The 20,118-nt window shown below is 45.8% G+C and overlaps 1 long non-coding RNA gene across 1 annotated transcript; it reads right to left on the bottom strand.

Moving 5' to 3' along the window:
• Nucleotides 1-8,383: 8,383 nt before the first annotated feature.
• Nucleotides 8,384-19,611, bottom strand: LOC144144979 (uncharacterized). The gene is made up of 3 exons (XR_013317391.1): nt 18,241-19,611; nt 15,472-15,571; nt 8,384-8,875 (listed from the first exon to the last, which is right to left on the bottom strand). It is a non-coding gene; the product is annotated as an uncharacterized LOC144144979 (long non-coding RNA).
• Between the last annotated feature and the right edge of the window lie 507 nt (nt 19,612-20,118).

Here is a 20,118-nt window from a genome sequence, read left to right as displayed (position 1 = left end):
CATGCGAAACCACCAGGCTTCGAATCAATTTTGCGGTGGTTTATTCACAGAAATCATGGTCTGGTGCCTTCGGAAAAATAATTGAGGGGAAGTAATATCAGATCAAAAATACTGCAAGGTAACTTTACAGGGGCTACTGCCTGGTTGCGAAGCCTATTCCAGTTCGTTCGCGAAAATAACGCTTGCATTGCGGGCCCGTTATTGAAAGGCATAGCACACAGGGCCTAGCACACTCACAGCCCCTACCGTTTCATGCCCTGCATTTGCACAAAATGCACAACTGATTCATTCAATTGTTATAATAACAGTTCTGCCCAAGTAAAGCAAACGTGAAAATATAAAAATTGGTAAGATTGAGCAAAATATAAAAACAAATTTGCGGTGTAAAAACGTATATCCTAAGCACCTCCCTATAAAACGAAGACAAAAGTAAAAAAACCCTAAATAAAGTGGGGAAAGAAATACGAAAAAAATGTGAAAGAGCACCAACCGCACACTACGCTTTGCATCTGAACCAAATACATATTTCACGAAGTCAAGTCACCTAATGGATTTAATTATGTAAGTTAGCATCATTGGCAGAGAGTAAGAAAGGAAAACTATGTAAAGATAAAATAACGAAAGTATTTAGCTAGTGACAGCCGAGTCAGCCCGTGGAAAAGTCTTAATCAATGCGAGCGGGGTAAGATTGCTTGACGCAAAAGTAGACAATTCAGTAAGTTTTGCTCACTTTTAATGCGAAGCACTTAAGCGCCCACTCCTGTGGTTTCGTGGCTCCGCCATCCCTCGTTGTACCAAAGCGAACGAAACGGACACCGAAGAAGAACTACAAGGAACGAACAGCAAAAGGGAGGAGGAAAGTGTGCCGAAAGTGTGATGGCGAGGGTCGTATGCCGAAGCCGCCCGGGACGCTCCCTGGCGGTGACGCGCTACGGGATAGCCGAGGGAATGAAGAGGCCACCGAAGGTAGAACACGTAGGTAAGCGGGGAATGAAAGTATGACGAAAGTGTCAGGGGGAGGGCGATATGCAGAGGACTGCCCAGGACATGGTCCCCTCACTGCGTTTGCTGATGCGGCTATCAGTCCCTTAAACGCCACAAAATGGGGCGTCACCGCGACGACAGCTGTTCGTGCTGCGCACAAATTTCACATTACGGAGTGTCGTAATTGTCGGCCATTTTGAATTGTTTTGAATAAAGATAACCTGTGTAGTATTACCAACAGTGGTCCAATCTGTAAGCCTCCAGAGCTGCAGTTCCTTGTAGGAGCCCCTCAGGAAAAGTTTCGGGCTCGCTATTAAACATTCGTACCTATGAAATACTGCATTAGGTGCACGAAATTTTACGGAATTATGGAGCGCTTTTGGCGGTGAGGGGAGGCATCAGTTTTGAGTAGCTGTATAAGAAATACAGTTACATGTGTTGTTCGCCACAGTCGGGATGGCTAGTCTTTTACAGCTGGAATGTTGGGGAATATTGGAGCGCTATTCTTCAGTATGCGGACGGATATCTCTTCGTACTAGTCAGCGATGCTGGTCACGGGGTGGGACCATTGTCTAAAACGAGGGGAGGGTTGCTGGCGTATCCGTCCTTTTAGCAAAGCCAGTCGCTATGTGGCTTGGCACTACCGAAATACAACAGAGACGCGTGTGTATGGCCAAAAATTTACGAATATGGCGGTAGCCACTGAACAATGCTTCTCAATGTCCTTGAAGTAATTATAACATAGCCATTAGGGCTAAGGATTTCAAAGAAAGTCTCAACCTGTATGGCACTGAGCCCCGGCATAAATAAAGAGGTATTTGAAACCGTTTGAACCACTTTCGTGCGTTCCACCAGTGGGAAAATTTCACTGACCTTTTTGAAAAGTATTGTTGTTAGCAATACGAGTGTGAGGTTCGCGGCGTTCCACGTACCCTGTTTTTAGGTAGCTTTCATGCACTGAGATTGTTACGCAGCACGCAGCCACGAGGTGAACTTTCACCCAACAACACTCTCGAGCAAAGATGCTGCTGCGCGTGCATGACGACGGGCACGTACAGTCAGTCTCGAAACCAGTTCATTTGCTGTTAGTTGAGATTGTTCGCGGTAATCACACGGACAAGAAAGGGCGTATTTTTTCCGCGACACGCGTAATGCATGGATGTACCGATAGCCTCGATCTATTTTATGGTCACTGGTTCGCACTAGGAACCGCACGTGACCCCAAAATTACTCCTCGAATGTTCGAGGTCAGCCAAATATTCCCTATCTCATGGTGTAACTCGATAGTTTCTCATGGTGTAACGGGTTCATGGCACAATGAACCTGTACCAACTTCCCAACTAACAAACTTACATCTCTATCTCTGCAGCCCTTACCTTGATTGTTCGCGCAAGACATGGAGACCCATGACGTTTGGCAAGTAGGATACTGCCCCTATTTGTGTTTCTGCGGAGAGTGACCTGGCTCCAGTACGCCGTCATACAGCATGTATGCTGACTGATGTGGACGACTGTAAGGTGTAAATTCTTAGCGAGAAATTCCACAGGAGTGACATTACAGGTAGCCAGGTTTTGGTCTACTGTTTGTTAGTTGTGCCCTGCCTTAACACTTTTAAGCTCTCTTGCTAAAGAGGTTGTCCTTCGAGCTAACTACTGTTCCCGGGGAAGCAATGAATTATTGCCGGCAGCGAGGGACGGCAAGCTAATGCTGCTATACTACTTCTTTTTAATGTAATACACTATGGCTATTATATTATTTTCTTTATTTTGTGGTGTATTTTTATTGGTTCATTTCAGAGTGTCAAGTGGCCATTATGCAGAAATAACCAGCTAGCGATGTCGAAGGTAGGAGCAATATTCGGGCAGCAGTCACACGCGTATCTTACCGAACAAGCAAAGTGACAGCGTCACCAACAGGTTCACCCTTGAGTTGCAGCTTTCGCTCGACGCATCGTTGTAGGAAATTTGATATTGCTGATCTTGGATGGGCTGCACGGTAGCAAAAAAAACCGTGGTGTAAATTACACGTAAGCGTCGTGTACAGCAGGGCGCCGATGCGCCGACGGTATGATGTCCAAATATGCAGTACACAACAAATATGTGGGTGGCCGGTACGCCAACACGTTTTGCTCAGTGAAATTATGAAGAAAAAACGGAATGTAGGGCAATTGTCGCTTTGATTTGTAACTCCAATCTTTGTACCTACAATCGTAAACTTGCCATTGCACCTGTCTTTATCAAGTAAGTGAATAATTGAACCCTAGAACACGCATGCTTGTTAAGAAAAGCACACACAAGTCTTACTGGAGGGCTCAGGCTTGCAGCAGGATATTTTTACCATTGAATGTGCCAAGTAATATCATGCCTGCATTTGCACGCTTCTTTTTAGGGAAACACAAAGGTAACGGTTGCAGCATCAGCAGCTATTTTATTTCCCTTGCAGCGTGCGTCAGGGTAAAAATTTTTTGTTCGCACAAATTAGCATCACCCGGTGCCCTTTTCTACTATTAACTCCCTTAAGTTTGTGGTATTATGGTATGAGTTAACTAACAGTTAATGTTTGTAATGAAGGGGTTCATTAAAATTTCATCATTTCCTGAAACAATGCAATATGTAGTAAGGCTAGGTGAATTATTACCAATTGTAAAAGAAAATATGAACTTTCCCTCAAACGCTTTTTATGAGGATGCTTCCGCATCACTAACCAGGAATCCTTAGATAATCGGAAGTGGGACGTACCTGATCCGAGAGGTCGACTCGTGAAGAGATCGCCCAGTGAGTGAGGGACTGTAGATGCCGTAGATACTGATTGAGCATCTTTTTATGATGGAGTGGCACCACAAACGATGGTAGTAGTCACGTAACATTTCCAGGCTTGAAAGAACCAGTCCAACATAGTTTTGGTGTTTGCGTATGGCAAAGTAAAAAAAAATGACTCTAAACATATCTGCAGTTTTGGCTTAAGTGGAACTAGGAAGCATACATGGGCATGATTACACCACGAGGAAAAGGATAAGGAAAAGACGAAAAAACGAGTCAAGGAGGAACTTTGCGCCCCATTTGGCGTATGCTTGAATCACCGCATTTCAGAATAGTATTGCGCATTTCTGATGACGCTGCCGTAAGAGCACAGCAGCTGGGTGCGTGTTCCTGGCTGTATGCTATTGCACACACCACGAAGATACACTGCTCCCCTCTTGATTAGCTTTAACCTAAAACTACAGACGACTGCACTTTTGGCATACGTGAAACTAGGCAAAAATGCGTGCATGATTGCAGCGTGAGGAGACGCATGACAAAATTATAAACGAAAAACTAAAGCGGGAAATTTGCATCCCATCTGGCGCATGCTTAAATCATCGCTTAACACCGTGAATAAGCCACCATTTGTACTCGACGAAAGTGTACGGCAAATTGGTCATGTTGCTGGGAGAATGTGTACAGCAAGGTTCATTTTTCACCGTTGCTGTGACAGCTTGTCTAGACGGGCGCATTTTGTCTTTGTTCTGGGTGCAACAGTGTACAGCCACGACCATGTATCCAGAATTTCTGTTACTATGCAGCTTCGGTAGGAGGGAGCGATACCGCTGCCACATGCATCCTAGAGTAATAAAGAAAAACGTACGTGCTCAACTGCGTTGATGAATCACCCAGCATGTCTTTATGACTCAACTCCACCGCTCTATACGTCCTTATTTCTATTCATGGCGGTTTTTCGGGATTAATCGAAGGTCTTTTCAAGAGTACAAGGTCTGTTAAGTCAACGGTTAAGTCAATGTCGTTTATGATTCGTTTTCTAGCAATGAGAAGGGCTCAAGTTTAGGCAAATAATATTCAAATAGAGGTGTGCTTTGCTCGCTCGTATAATGAAGCAACGCACAGAGTCAGATAAAAAAGGAACGTGGGTGACAGGATGCGGTGGTAACAGTTCGTAATGGTAACAGTTCGGCGAAAGGGATCCTATTCGGCAAGAAGAACTCCCGAAATGTTGTTTTCGTGAAGTCGTTAAGTTGGGAGCGTGCGTGGCATACCTTGCTGAACTTTCAATCTAAACTAGCTAACTAGGACATGCATGACTAGCGGCTCTGAAGCAGTGCTCACAGAAAACGCGCTTCTTTATACGTCTTCCTGTACATAGTCCTCCTCGTTTTTTATTACTTTTTAATTTTATTACTTCTACGTCAAGTAGCCGGCCCGAAGATGTTCCTGTTTTCAGTCTTCCTTTGGTGTATTAAAATGCTCTGTATGACTCGCGTAGTGTGCCCACGGAGCAAAAATGTAAGCTAAAAAAGAAAACAGCAATCGTATAAAGTGAGATTGTGGGAATGCTTCGTGTTCGCAGAAAAGTGACTGCTAACCTCCTGTTTTATTACATCGCTGTGTGCCAAGGGTGATTAGGACATGAAAGAAAATTGCACTGCATTGGATACCGCCATAGTGTGGTTCTTCATACAATCGCACAGGTTTGCGTTTCTGGCTTTCTGGACGAAGTGTGATCGGAGCTGGCATTCGTGAACAGAAACTTTAGGAAGAAGCATTATAGCCATCCTAATGTATCCGATGAGAAACGCTGACAATAACGGTCATTTCATACAAAACACTTCGGTGAGAAGAGAATTATCGGCGATTGTAGAAATGCAGAATGGAAAAGAAGTAAAAAGTAGTTCCCGACAATTTTACGTTTTGAACATCAAGTGGCGAAACAGCTGTTCGGCGTTTCCGAAATTTGGCAGTCAGGTGAAAATGGGAGTAGCGTATATTTTAGTGAGATTAACACCCAAAATATTTAGTCTGAAGGGTGCAGTTTTGTAGCGTAAGCTACACTGGCCGAGGTACAGCAGTTTCTGGTGTGCCGTGAAGGGCTGTTCTGCGCAAGCGCGTGGGACATTGGCTTGGCTTGGCTTGGCTTGCATTGGATTTCATTTCATTTGGATTGAATTGGATTAAAGTGGATTCTGTTGGATTGTGTTGCGTCATAGACGCGGCAGACGCACTGGCGCCGGCGCGTGCCCAGGTGTGCGCCTCAATTGCGCAGTAGCCAAGTCTGACGCTGCACCGGAGCCGCTTAATAGCCGTTTCGCGTGGCTCGTGAAGAGCCGTGCTGAGCATGCGCGAGGAGCAGTGACTGGACAGGACTGGACTGGACTGGATTAGACTGAATTGGACTGGGCTTGACTGAATTGGACTGGATTGCTGAACTTTAGCTCACGTTACGTATACCCTGGCATAGCAGAGCTAAGCCATTACTAATTGTTTTTGAAACAGGAGGGCGAATGGGATGCAGTGACCTTTTTTTTTTAATCCTGGGTTCCGCAGAAACGAACGTACAGTGCACAGCTATTGTCGTGCATGAGCTGTGTACTGCTTTTTCGTACACATTGATGAAACGGGTAATATATCCCGATTTAATATTATTAATCAAAAATGAGAACGTTTACTTAACTATTAAAGCAGAGAAACCGCTCACTATACGATTTATTTCTTAATTCTTTAGGGCGAGTGTAGGGCATTTCTGTCAACAGGAGGCCTATTCATTTTATTTTTTGCATTACAAGTAAAAACACGCTTTATCCTACCAGAAAAAAAAAACAAATTCCAGCGCTAGCGAGGAACTGTCATCATATGGACTTCTCCATTTCGTTCTAGTTCTAGTAACAATTTGAACTACTGCCCCGATCACGAGCCGCCAGTTTGTATCCGATATATTGATTATCGGAGTAGTGCTTCCCTACTACTTGATCTCGGTTAAGCGTCTGCTGTCTTGTGCCACGAATTACCAAGAGATGTTTGGCGCATCCGAGGGCGGTATTTTAGTTCCAGTAAGTGCCGGGTCGCCTTATGCTTATCGAGTACTTGGAGAACCGTGACCGAAAGCGGCAGATAGAGGAGTTGGATTTCAAATGTAGTTAAATTATCTTGATTCGCAGTGTGGGCTATGTTAGATGTTTTGTCCTTTTTGTATGTATCACTGCCCCTGTTACATGGGCAGTGTCTGGGGTGGGAGGAAGCGAAGACGGAACCTCGCCAGACTTAGGTCTTGGAAGCAATCGAAAAAGCCCAATGGCTGGTACCGAAATGGGTGGGAAAGAACTCTTTCAGGCCCCGCAGGTTCTTGAAACAGAAAAAGACTAATTTGGGCGATTGAATTTTCTGGCTGTAATTGTATAGAAGTTTTGTGTTTCAGCAGCTTCAGCTGTGAAAACATACTCGCACAGCATGCAAATTCGTTTACTATCGAAGTGGTACGTAGGCCTGTCAACGGCCTTCCCTGTGGCCTTATTTGAGTGCAGTATCAAAAAGTAGCACAGCACTGGCACAAAGTCAGAGCTGTGCAGTACTACTTACTTCATATATACGATACGGATCGGAGGCAGGCAAGTTGATACATATGTGAGCTGGAAACAGTGCGGAAAAAAATTGGCCCAGCTTACACAAGTGGTGCAACGCTGGAGAAACAGCAGTGCTGGAGGCCCCTCTCCCTTTGTCGGAAACCCGGCTATTGCTCTCACATAAATTTCCGAACTTGCCGCAGAAAGTTCTCCATTGCTGCAAGTCCCGGACCGTTTTGCCCGCGGGCTTTTACACGTCTCTCGAAGTGGAACCCATTAGTACGCGTTAGAACCCATGGAAACCGGCTTCGAAAACTCGGCGTCTGTAGTGCGAACTCGTCGTCTCTGCTGCCCACTTCAGTCGTTACGCACGTGAACTGGCGAGTAGAGCATCACGCGAGAGATCACGCCACAAGCGCTGGGAGGAGTGTTCTAGAAGGTGGAGTTGGCCGACGCCTGGAGCTTCCCACGACGCTCACGCGCACGTAATCTCGGTAACTTTTCTTAGTATTTTTGTAGCGTGAGCTGCAGTTGCCGAGGTTGATTAGTTTCGCGTGGCTCCTGGAGAGCCGTGCTGCGCATGCGCGAGGAGCAGTGACGTCACACGGCGCATAAATGGTGCACCGGAGCCGCCGCCGCGCGCGCCTCTCCTGTTTGTGCTTTCCAGAGGAGTGACGTCATAGCGGCGGCAGACGCACTAGCGCCGGCGCGCGCCCAGCTGCGCGCCTCCGTTGCGCACTAGCCAAGTCTGATGCCGCGCGGAACCACTGAGCGGTCTTTTAGGCAATAGAGAAGGAACCAGACGTTGAGCAAAAACAAATGTACATGTGTCATTTAATGCGTATACCGTGTGTGTGTGTGTGTCATTGAAGCAGCAGTAAGCATGATAATCAAGCTAATAATACTATAATAAAGCTAATCCTGGACAACCAAGAAAGCTAAGAATAAACAGCTGAACCTTAGCTTACGCTACGTATATCGTGGCATAGCTGAGATAAGTCACTGGTGATTTTTTGTGAGCTGCTCACGTGCCGCAAGTCAACGCGCAATCCTTGGCGACGCCAGGCTCTCTTCACGAGGCGCATGCTCGCGTTCACTGGGGATTTTTGTTTGCATTTTTTACCGATAACGCCCAATGGCTATAACGATCAATGTTAACGCTCAATGTTAACACGCCGACGAAGAGCACACAGGCACTGCGCCTCTTGTCCTTGTCCTCCTTTTGCTATCTTTTGCTACTTGAGCAATATTACATTCTGGTTGTTACTCAGCGCTTTTGCCGCGTGCTCTTCAGCTCTTCAATGTTTTTGCGTTGAAATTTATTACGATGAGACTGTGGCATTGAAAAAAAACTCGTGGACTACTGTCCTGCTCTTCAGTGCTTCACGGGGGGACCGGGGGGAAATCCCTGGCGCTCAAGTGTCCCCGGGTGTGGTCCGCTAGGTCCAGTGCGAGAAAAGCTTCCATCGCCGACAATTGTTGAAGAGTCTCCTGTGCCAGGAAAGGTTACTTGTGGAGTTTCTTCCGGCAAAGAACCTGTCACCGTAACAGTGGCCGCGATACCTGCAAAGAAGCACAAACAATCTAATACAACCAACAATGCGAGTTGAAAGCATCGCAGCACCTTTGTAATGCAGGGTTTTTTGTTCTCCGTCTTCTGCTTTGGGTTCTCTAAGAAAATGTGAAGAACAGCGCGGTTCGGTTGAGCTATGCAGCCCTCGGATATGCAAAGCGTGTGCAGTTCATTTTAAATTTACAAACAGCAGACGGTCAATTTAGATCAAGCGTACGAAAATACAAGGGCATTGCACAGGTCAAGCACCCAACGTCACAGAAATATCTTCGGAGCATTCTGCGTTCATGAAGAAGCAACACTTCCGTCAGTAGCCTTTCCGTGGCATTGTCGAGCAAAGAAGTGTGTTTATTTAAGTGCAGATTGATGCGTACACGTGCGGAAAGAATCAGTGGTTTTTTTATTTGGCGGACGCGCCGTCGTCGTGCCCTGTATTACGCACGTGCCTAGTAAAATTCTCTTGATTGATTGATTGATTGCAGGGTTTAACGCGCCGACGCAACGCAGGCGATGAGGCGCGCCGCAGTGGAGGGCTCCGGATTAATTTTGACCACCTGGGTATCTTTAACGTGCGCCGAAATCTCGTACCCACGGGTGTTTTTGCTTTTCGCCTCCATAAGAAAAGCGGCCGCCGGGGCCGGGAATCGAACACGCGACCAGGTGCTCAGTAGCACAACGCCTTAGCCACTGAGCCACCGCGGCGAGTTAATTCTCTTGATGTCTAGAGTTCCCCCATTGTATTCCTACGCCGTGCCGCATATTTCATTGCTAGCAATGTCTACAGTACCATGTAGCAACTAACCCAATTTTCCGCCCATAATTCCGATGAAGCGTCATGGGGGCAGTAGTCTCATCAGCAGCAGAAAACCAGGTGCAACTGAAAAGTTTGGATCAGTGTCACATGACCTTCTGTACAAAACATTGAAAGGACAGGCTTTTCACGCGCTGGGTCGATATGTCACTGTTCCAATAAAAAATTGGCTGGCGATTACGATACTCCCTAATGCGATATTTTGGCGCAGCTGCAGTGCGCTGAAGCAGCACTCACTCGTGGGTTTTCGCGACGGTAGCGATGATGAGCCTCTATGTCGGCGGCGCGAAGTGCGTCTCAGGAAGAGACCGCGAACTGCGTCTTAGCGAACGCCAAGCATCGCGCCGTCGAGCGCCTCCTTGGGGCACAGCAAACTGCCCCCTTCGCTTCCCCACCACACACTTTCGGAGAGCGCTGGCTCGCGCCGCCACGGCGGACCGCCCTCCCCTCCCAATTTAGCGATACTGTCCTCCTTTGCTTTCTTTCATCGTTCACTTTTGCTTTCCCTCGCCGATCTTGCCATCGTTCGCTCAGTTACACCGACAACGCGGCTTAACCCATAGATGGCCGTCAAAGGGCTGCGCCCTAAAAACCCCGTTGTCTTTTTAATGCAAGAAAGCCCGAGTACTGCGCGTCGCACTGGTATAGATGCGACACACCCACCATTAGGTATCCGGTGATAGCTTGCGTATTGGTTGATTGTTTTGCTTTTTTGTTGTTCTCAAGGGGCAGTTCTACTTTTGTCGTATTATCGCTCGTGGTGTATACAGCTATATGCGGTTTGAACCATATTCAGATGCGCGCTGATACCGGCGCTCTGCGGGGTATTTCCATCTCTGCGTATAATTTTTGCTGATCTGTTGTGATCGTGTTTTCAGTTGATGATCAGCCTCGGGGAATCCCGTGACCCGCGGGAAATATTGGCAAATCCCACACATAGCTGAAATCGACCCAAAGCAAAGCTTCAATTGCTTGCTGTTCCGAAGTCGTCCCTCACGCAATGCTTTTAGAGATGTTTTTTTGCGCGACTAACGAGGCGCGCGGCCCTGAAAAGGCCACGAGGCATTGTTCTCATTGTCGCTTTTGGTAGTAGTGCTCGCCACACTGGTCGTCTCCGTGGCATCGCATACGTTGCGAGCACGCTGTTTGAACGCCAACTCCAAGCGCTGACTTCAAATTTGTTTCGGCCGGCAACACAAGCGCGGTCTGGGCCGCTTGTGTCGGCGCTGCAAATTAGTTCGGACTGCGGCGTAAGCGTAATTAGTAGCGCTTCCTTCGGTGTCGCAAAACCACTCGAGGCGCTTGATTGACGTTGGCTGAGCTTGAAGGTCAGAAAGACGCTACCAGGCGTTTCCGGGGTTTCTACCTGATGTAATATGCTTCTCTTAAAAGCCCCTTCTTCTTTAGAAAGGACGATTTAGGGTTGTTGAAACGACGATTTGTTGGAAATGTCGACAAAAGACGATGGTCTTTGGCGACATTTGCTAAGTAAATGACTCCCTACGCTTTACTGCTGACCTTTCATGCTGTTCCTCTTCCGTGGCGCTCCCCTCAAGGTAAACGCGCTAAGGTTTGCTCAAGTCGATTTAAATTTACCGCGTTCCACTCCTCCATGCCGCGTGCATATATGCCAGCGCTGCCGTACGGCGGAGACGCGCGTGGATTGAAGCGCCCTACTTCAATGCTTATAGTACCGCGTTTCCCTTGTCCACGTGCGTTCCAAGCAGAACGTGGAGCCTATCTAGTGGAACCTTTCGTAACTGTGGCCGCTTCATTTCTTAAAATGCCGCCAGAAGCTATACTGGTGCGGGCGACCGAAGGCGATGACGGAGTGAATTTTTTTTCTCCAGTGGATGTAGAATTTCTTTTCTAAAAAATCAAGCATTTATGATTTTTTTAAAAAGAACACTGCAAATATCTCTGGTGTATTATTTTGTTGTCTTGTATTTGCGTAATGTCTTCTTCTTGTTCAACACTGTTGAGAAGTATAAACATTACACCGGACTTATAAGGGCAGATTTAGCTGGGACTATATAAGACTATTGCGCAGGCCTTGTTCTACTTTGGTCGGGTGGCTGAATCGGGTCACATACAGACAGACAGACAGACAAACAAACAGACATACATACAGACCAAAATTTCTGGGTTTAAGTAGCCCAAGAAAGACTATCGTCTTTACTAAACTACCTACATATGAGTAAGAATAGGAACTAATATGATGCGCACTAGGAAAATTACTCGCACAGCTTTATTTGTGATATATGAAATGACCTTTCACAAAGAACGCACACAGTAAAGGATCAATACATGCTGACTCGTTAGGAACCATGAATAAATGTTATTCGAAAAATTGCTGTCACCTTTTGGGGAAGCTACGAGCTGCCACTATTTCCTGATTCGGAGCCCATGCATGATCGCTTCGCCCATCACAGAAACGCCTTAGGATATCCCAACTAGTTTTCCCAGCGGAATCATGTAACAGAGTTGTGGACGAGCCTGAGTTTTCTCCCCTAACACTACATGACGTTACATAGTCTAGCGATACAACTCGTTCACCTAAGAGAGCCTGATGCCGGGAAGACACAGCTTTGGCATCTGCGCCAAAATGTAGAATTGCCCATACACACAGAACTAACACTCGGAGTGTTCTTTAGGCACAATGGTGGAACAAACGACCGAATTCGAAACCGCCCTGGCGTTTGTAGAGCTTGGATAGAACCACACCTATCCTGCATTCGCTTGAGGGATATTACCCCCTTTATCAGAGGCCAGGACGCTAGTACTGAAGCACGTATTAAGAACGGTTCTCTAAACGAAAGGCTGGAGACAGGCGCAGTGGCGTTTGTGATTCCTGCAATGAACGTTTCCTGCAGTGATGGTGTAGACCATATGACGTCGTCTTTGGCAGAGGAGTGTGTCGCGATTGACGTGGCTTTAAACATCACTGCCCTTCCGTTTCGTGAAGAATATGGTCGGTGAAGCTAGGCGCGGTGCCAGGAATACGTGAAAAAACACGTTGGTTTTTAATTTGAAATTATGCTTAGTTTTTGGCTCATATGCTGAATGAAACATGGAAGGAGTGTAGTTTTATTCTAGCGCACAGACATGCGACTATCCGTTTCCCTCCTGCATCATTGGAGTATTGCTGTCTGTGTAACACACCAATCCAAACCACTTGAGCACGGCGAACAGGGGTCAGTTCGTATTCGACCTTGAGAAATGCATATTGAAATCTCTGCCCAGCCTAACGGGCATGTTAACGGTTAGCACGTGAAACCTGCGTACGTGTGCGGGCTCACCTTCTAGATGCACGCATAAAGGAGCAACCGTGACGTGCGCTTGCTTAAACGTGAAAAACCGCGGGAAAAACATCTCTCCAGGAGTCCTTGAAAGGTGAACACAAAAGAACCTGCATCCATGGTGGATGTTGCTATAGTGAATTTATATATTATCGTTATTGGCTCATTTCGGAGTTGGAAGCAGGCAAGTTGCACCTCGGCCAGGAGGGATTCGCACCTACTCGACAAGGTAGAAATTGAGGTGGCAATGGCAGCGGCTGCACGCTCTGCGGCAGCGGCTTTCTATTTTTTTTCCGCCAATTTCCCCTTCGTGTGCACCGACGCTCCTTGAATTCTTGCTCTTCATCGCCCGCGGAGACCATACGCGTCCGGCCCATAGAGAGGTAAAGTGCAACTGCTAATAACGGCACTGGCGCAGTTATCCGCCCGTTGCGGAATTCTGAAACAGTTACCGGTAGTGACGAGGGGTACAAAAGTTTGGAATCTGCGTCAGCAGTGGTGGTTGCAATTAGGTCGCCTTCATCGGAATCACAACTTGGCGGATTAGACATGCACACCTTCGCTGTAAGAAGGTTAAACCACTCCGAGGGCTACTTTCGGAGAGAATGACAGACTCGATACGAGACCTGGAACTTTTGCACCTCGTAGTTCCCACAGACAGAGCATACCAACGCTTTTTACAGTTCCGGAAGCTGAAGGAAGACGTCTTATTGCTCGCTTTCAGTTGCTGCCTTCCGTAAGGGTTCTAGTGAAAAAATTCGCGGCTGATAAATAACCCCAGGACGGCGCTTCCGTACTCCAGATAGTGAAAAGTGGTGCGAGGCGAACAATGCATTTTAAAGAAGGCCACTATATCACAGAACATTTTAGGTTCCTTTCGCACACAGGCTTCGGGCCATGCCCTTCCAAAAAAATGAAAACGGCAGAGGCGCAATTGCTATGCCGTATCCGGACCGATTCAGCCCCACATTCTGGCATGGCTTTACGAGTTGGAGGGTACCTAATCACTCCTACGTCCAACGTGGACTATTGCAGGTGACACCAGACATTTTTAGGAATAGTACCTAACACGTGGTGCAGCAGACCACGTCATTTAAACAATTACGAATGACGGCCGTCCTGCATACTTCATTGAAGGAATGATTTAAAATGAAGAGCGCAACTTGGAGTACGACAGTAAAGAAGGACGACGGGACAAGCGCTCGTGCTTCTTTAATGTCGTTGTCCAAGTCGTGCTCTATTTTTTTAATCATAATGCACCAACTTGTCCAAAAGATTTGCTTAATGAAGTTCTTTGGAGGAAGTTCTTTTCCAAAAGGTCACAGGATCGCTAGGCGAGGCGTCTTGCAACTGATCCTTCAGTTCTTGAAAGACACAAACCTATGGGACTTGTGGTATTGGCCGCCCATAGTTCGTGCTGCTAAGGTGCAGCAGTCTCCGGCACATCCAGAATTGCTAGGTCCGCTGCTCGCTAACAACCACTGACTCACTCACTCTGTGGGGACCTCGCATTTATATGTTGAACTCAAGAAAGAAGGCTTATTTCGTGACAAATTTTCGTGCGTAGACTGGACCGTTCTTGCGATTCATAAGAAGCACGCTGTGAAAAGACAATGGCTAGAAAATAAAGGGAAGCCTTTTAAAAGATTGGTCAAGGCCCCCCTTGTGCCGAAGCCGGAAGTGTCAGATTTCCTATTTCAAAAAAATTAAACCCAGTTCCACCCTGTGTGAAATCAGCTAAAACAACAGAGTTGTGGTTCTTTTGTGTCGAACGTCTCGAACGTCAAAGGGTGGTCGTCCGAGAACAGCAGTGCCGTCGCGGCGCAAATTCTCCGGTTCACGTAAAGGAATCGGCAGGTAAACATTAGAGGCGGGAGGCCTCCTTACCTCTGCCTCCTCTAGATGGAGGGAGAGGAACCCTCCCTTGCGAGACTACTGCTCCTTTTATCGCCGGGCCTGCGAATCCGCTGGTGGCCTCGCATAAGTCGGTTCCCAGACCCACCGATAAAGAGCTAAGTGGTTTCGCTGCCGGTGGTTCTGGGGAGCTGCTCGTACCATTGCGTGACGCACAACCTTCAATAGACGTAGGACGTGCAGCATCTCCACCGTTCAAAAAGGTACAGCACAATCGACGATTCGTGAAAACCACCCAAGCCTCTTTATCCTATCATTAGTTCTTTTATAAACTCGCCTGGTGGCAGAATATACGAGTGGAAAAGGACTTGACTTCCGCGAAGCCGACATTTTCTCAATAAAATCTAGCAAAATAGTGGTGTGTAGTTTTTTTCTGAATCCATTGAGGCAACCTCAGGCGTTGGCCTTTCCTTTCCCTTTTACCGAAAGCAAGAAACCTGACAGATTTTCCAGGTGTGGTTTAGGTGCCTAGGCCTACAAATTTCTTGTGGCAAGCATCACTGTATAATAACTGCAAGAATGTGTTGGGAGTGGCATTGTAGTAGCATTAATTAGATCTTACCACAAAGGCAGAGCAGTGTCAGAAGGAGCTTCATGACTGCGTTGCTCCTTTGCTTCGACGTCGTGATTGTCCTCTCCGGGTTTTGAATGGGATCGTTTCACTGCAAAAGAAGTAAGTGCGCATATGTGCGCTAGTTTTATTGTGCATTTGTTTCAATGTTTACAAAACAAGGATCTGTAAAGAATAAATAAAGCGTTCTAAAGGTATAAATAAAGGTATCACTTCGGCAGCTGCTCCGGCATTTCCAAAAAAAGCCTTTATGTCCAAAGCAGAGTCGTCGCAAAGCTTGGCGTTGCCCTTCTTGCGTGTGCGTGAATTCTAACGCTAGGAAAACAGAAATGGCTATTGAGTTTTTTGCCTTGTTTGAGGCCTTGCACTCTAAACTGGACGACCTTACGACACTAAAATATACAGTAGGAAAAATCTTGCAGTGTGTTGAAGTGATCTGAGACAAACATGACAAAATTCTTGAACAGCTGAGACGGGAGGGTGGAGAAATAGCTGCACTGAAAAACAGTGTGACAGGAGTTCAAATGATGGAGCATGCATGCGAGGCGGACCAGACTGCGCAAGGCATTCATGATTTGGTACTGGAATGGCAAAGCAGGAAGTTAAGCTTGGAATTTCAGGGAATTCCTGTTGCAGAGAATGAGGACTTGTCGGCGAAAGTAAATGAAGTCGCAAAAACATCGACATCAATGTTCCTCATCTTACTTCTAGTGACGTTGTTTCTGTGCACAGGCTAGAGGCTAGTAGGGATAATATCCCAGGCATTATCGTTCGCTTTTCAAATCACAATGTGAAAGACTCGTTCCTGACAAAAAGGCTGAACTGAACCGATCAAAATCCAAGTTCTTCCTTTTAAAAACCTGACCAAGAGAAGCCGGCATTTGCTTGCAGTGACAAAAGGCCTGGCCTCAGGACAATGGTTACCGATATGCACAGCACAGGAACAAAATTTCTTGGGAAACGCAGTGACGGTGATAAGGCTTTCACCGTACGCAATGAATGGGATCTAGATTTGCTAGCCTCATACTTTGCGCATGCGTATTTGGTAGTCATTTTTAGTAAAATGGACAGTGAATACGTACTGAAATGGGATTTTCGAAATGCTTCTTGAAAGGAACTAGCGCACTCGTTACCTTTGTTTCACTTGAACACCCGTTCGGCTAAAAATAACACCGTGGAGCTTGAAGTTCTGTTCAAGACATTTCAAGTCGCGTTTGGTATAATTTTGTTTACTGAAACTTTGTACGCTGACAGTAGCCAGCAGTTTGGTTTGCCAAAGCACGAAAAGTTTATACAGAATTGATGAAGTGGCCGCAGGGAGGGGTATCATTGATGGTGGGGAAACATATACCGTGCGAAACGCTACCGTAATGCAGCTGTGATAATAAACACTATGAAGTCCTAACACTGCTATCAATGCAAAGTATCATTGCCGTCGTGTATCGGGTTTCGGGTGGCAACCTGAGCAGTTTTTGCGCTTTTCTCGAATCGTTGCTTTCGTTTTCCTATTGTTTCTTTGCAAACGAAACGAAATAATATGTAATGTTGTTGTAAGGGGTGATTTTAAAATCAATATACTCGCTGATAATTCAATAAAAAGAATGTGAACAGTCTCTCGAGAGGGCGGATCAAAACGGTTTTAAATTCAATTGCGGCAAAACTCCTGGGTCCTGGGTCCTTTTCTAAACTACGAAGCATTCGACCAGATTAATTTGTTACTCTGTAGGGAAAACAAGTTCGAGTCAAAAAGGAGCAAAAGTTCTTGGGCATTCTTCTGGATGAGAAGTTAAGCTTCCTACCCACATCAAGAAACTAAAAATAAAATGCATGAAGGTTCCTAACATTTTAAGGTTCTCTTACGCCAGTCATACGGAAGTGAGAGGGCTTGCTTTTTGAAAAATTTCAATAGCCTTGTCAGATCGAGGCTTGACTATGGCAGTGTTATTTATCAATCCACCTCAAAGGCCGCTCACAAACTCCTTGACCCAGTGTACCACCTGGGCCTTCGATTGGCGACGGGTGCTTTCCGAACAAGCCCGATGGAAAGCCTGTATGTAGAACCCAATATGTGGTCACTAGATGGTCAGCCTGCCTGCACAGCCTTGCTATACGCAGTCAAAACAACTTTATTTCAAAAACACCACTCAGACATCTTTATACATAATACATCCACTACAGGCTTGTTCCTTAAACGGCTCTCTCTTGCGCAGACCTGTTTAATGTCCGTAAACACTTAGGCATCTAACATAAAAATTTTGTTTAAAGGCATTTACAAAAAACACTTTTACTGAGGGCGTTGCACCGTGGAAACGGTTGCCAGTTGCATGTGACGTGTCATTTGCAAACCGACAAAAACAAAACTCCCTGAGCCTTAATACACCAACACTTTTTAAGCCTTCAAAACAAATACCAATGCACATAATTTTACGCAGACGCATCTAAAACAAGCTCTGCTGTTTCTTGTGCTGTCTGTGGATCCCATTACGCTGCCTCTAAGACACTCAATCCTGACTCCAGCACATTCACAGGTGAGGCCCGTGGCATTTTAATGGCTGTAGAACACATCATACAACACCAAATACAGCGTTCAGTAATATATGCAGATTCCTTGAGTGTAGTGACAGCTCTGTATTCTGCAAAGCCTCACAAAAACACAAAAATGCAGTGCTTAACTTTTCTTTACACATCATCATGTATCTAGAAATCACAATCTGCTGGGCCCCTGGACACTGCAGAATAGATGGAAATTAGGTTGCTTACAGGGAAGCAGCTGCTGCAGTTCGGGATGATGTGGACATTACATGTGTGCCGTACTTGGACCTAAAACCACTCATCAAAAGAAAACTTCGTTAAACCTGGGAGAAACATTAAATACGCAAACAGAAAACAAGCTCCATGCAGCTCAACCAACAATAGGCGGACGCACACCTGGAAAGCTACACAGATCTGTTGAGGTCGCACTTTGTCGTGTGAGGATTGGGCACACACGGACATCTTATGGAAGTATTTAAGCCTACTTCAGGTGCATGAGCTTTAAAATGGCAATAAAAAGCCCGACGAATTTTTGGCACCGTTTAGCCGCTTTACAGAAACGACCCGCGATACACGCAACACGCAGCCATGATGGCTGGAACATGCCCGCGTTTAGAACAAATTACGAGCAACAAATGCTAACGCATACAATTCCGGAGAAGTTAAACTTATCCATAAATTCAAATATAACTTTGAATACTGTGAAGAAAATAGGTTTACGAGTGTTTATTTTCAGCCATAACGAAACTTAATCGTGGCTGTTCCTTTTTTTGTCTTGTTGTATTGAGTGGAATAAACGGTTTGCTTCTTTGTGCTATCACACTTTCAAACTGCTTTTCTGTGTAAGAAAGCGTCGTTAATGTTGCAAATGTTGCTTGTATTTTTCTGATCCCTGCGCTGGTCTAGTATCAACACTGCGTTGCCGTGCAAGAAGTGTTTTCTTGGATGTCTGGTTGTTTCTTGGTTTTGTTAGTTCTACTTTAGAACTGTTTCTGTGAACCCTATGTTTCGGTGTAAAATGTGGAAGTGTTTTCTGAATGTGTTTTTGTTCTTTCTTTCTTTTTGGATTTGCTGTTTTACTAGGCCGCTCGGTGTTCCAATCCTAAAGAAAGTGTTTTTTTCAGTTTTGCCGTCGCTTTTCATTTGTCGTTCTTTTTCTGTCTCTTTTTTTCTTTTCTCGAACGCATGTAAGTAGTGCGCAATTGATTTTTGTTTCTTTCATTTTTACACTTTGTGCTGTGCTGTGGGCCTGGATGATTTATGGATTATTCGAGGAGGAGGGAGCCCCGTCAAGCTAACCAAAGCAGCTTTTCCCCCTCTCTTTCTATATCATTTTGGATGACGAATAAAGGCGGTTTTAACTGTGCTTTTGTATTACTATTGAGGTAAAACGACAGGGAGAAAAAATTTCTCACATCACTTTGGGCTCCTTCGTAGCCAGAATACGAAATAATTGTGGGTGTTCTTAGCGATACAAACCTTACATGTACTATTTGACTCAACTTAACATGGGCTACTACATCTGTAGGGTAACGGGAAACTACCGGCGTTTCGATTTTTGCCGCTGTATGGCACTGGCCGTGTTGGCGTATTTCCCTGCCCGAAGCGTTTAGTTTATGCAGAAATTGGCAGCGAACCTGACTTCGGAGCTGTTTTCATCGCTAGTCCTGGAGCTATATTGGGAGGTAGCGCACAGGCATATCTTGAATTTATAGTTTTTTTTGAAACTGTTCATATTTAGCTTGCCTTTTCACCAATTCCATGTACCCGACGAGGTTAGAGAAAGGGGATCATTTTTGCTGTCACAAATATGTCAATAGTAGAATTGCCTGCCTCGTGTCTGAAGTGTGCATGCTTCAGTCATGCACAGTTACACGATCTAGATAAATATAATGGGTTTAAGTACATTTGTGCACATTTGTGTGTCTATCATCGCTGCCAGTACAGGGCTAGCTACCTTGTGGATGGCCCTCTACCTTTTTTTCCAGCCCGTCAGGGGTGTATTTTAAAAAAAGAAAATACTTTTAGCCCCTTTAGTGGCGTCGTGGCGCGACATCCTTAACATTGGTTTTGTGCGTTTGAATGGGCGAAATAAGCGAAAACGAA

This window comes from Haemaphysalis longicornis, unplaced genomic scaffold (genome assembly GCF_048455015.1).
Source record: "Haemaphysalis longicornis isolate Haplotype H1 unplaced genomic scaffold, Haemaphysalis longicornis Haplotype H1 scaffold_7, whole genome shotgun sequence".
NCBI lineage: Eukaryota > Metazoa > Arthropoda > Arachnida > Ixodida > Ixodidae > Haemaphysalis > Haemaphysalis longicornis.
The sequence above is the reverse complement of the archived record's forward strand: the minus strand, read 5'-3'. Positions and strand labels throughout refer to the sequence as shown.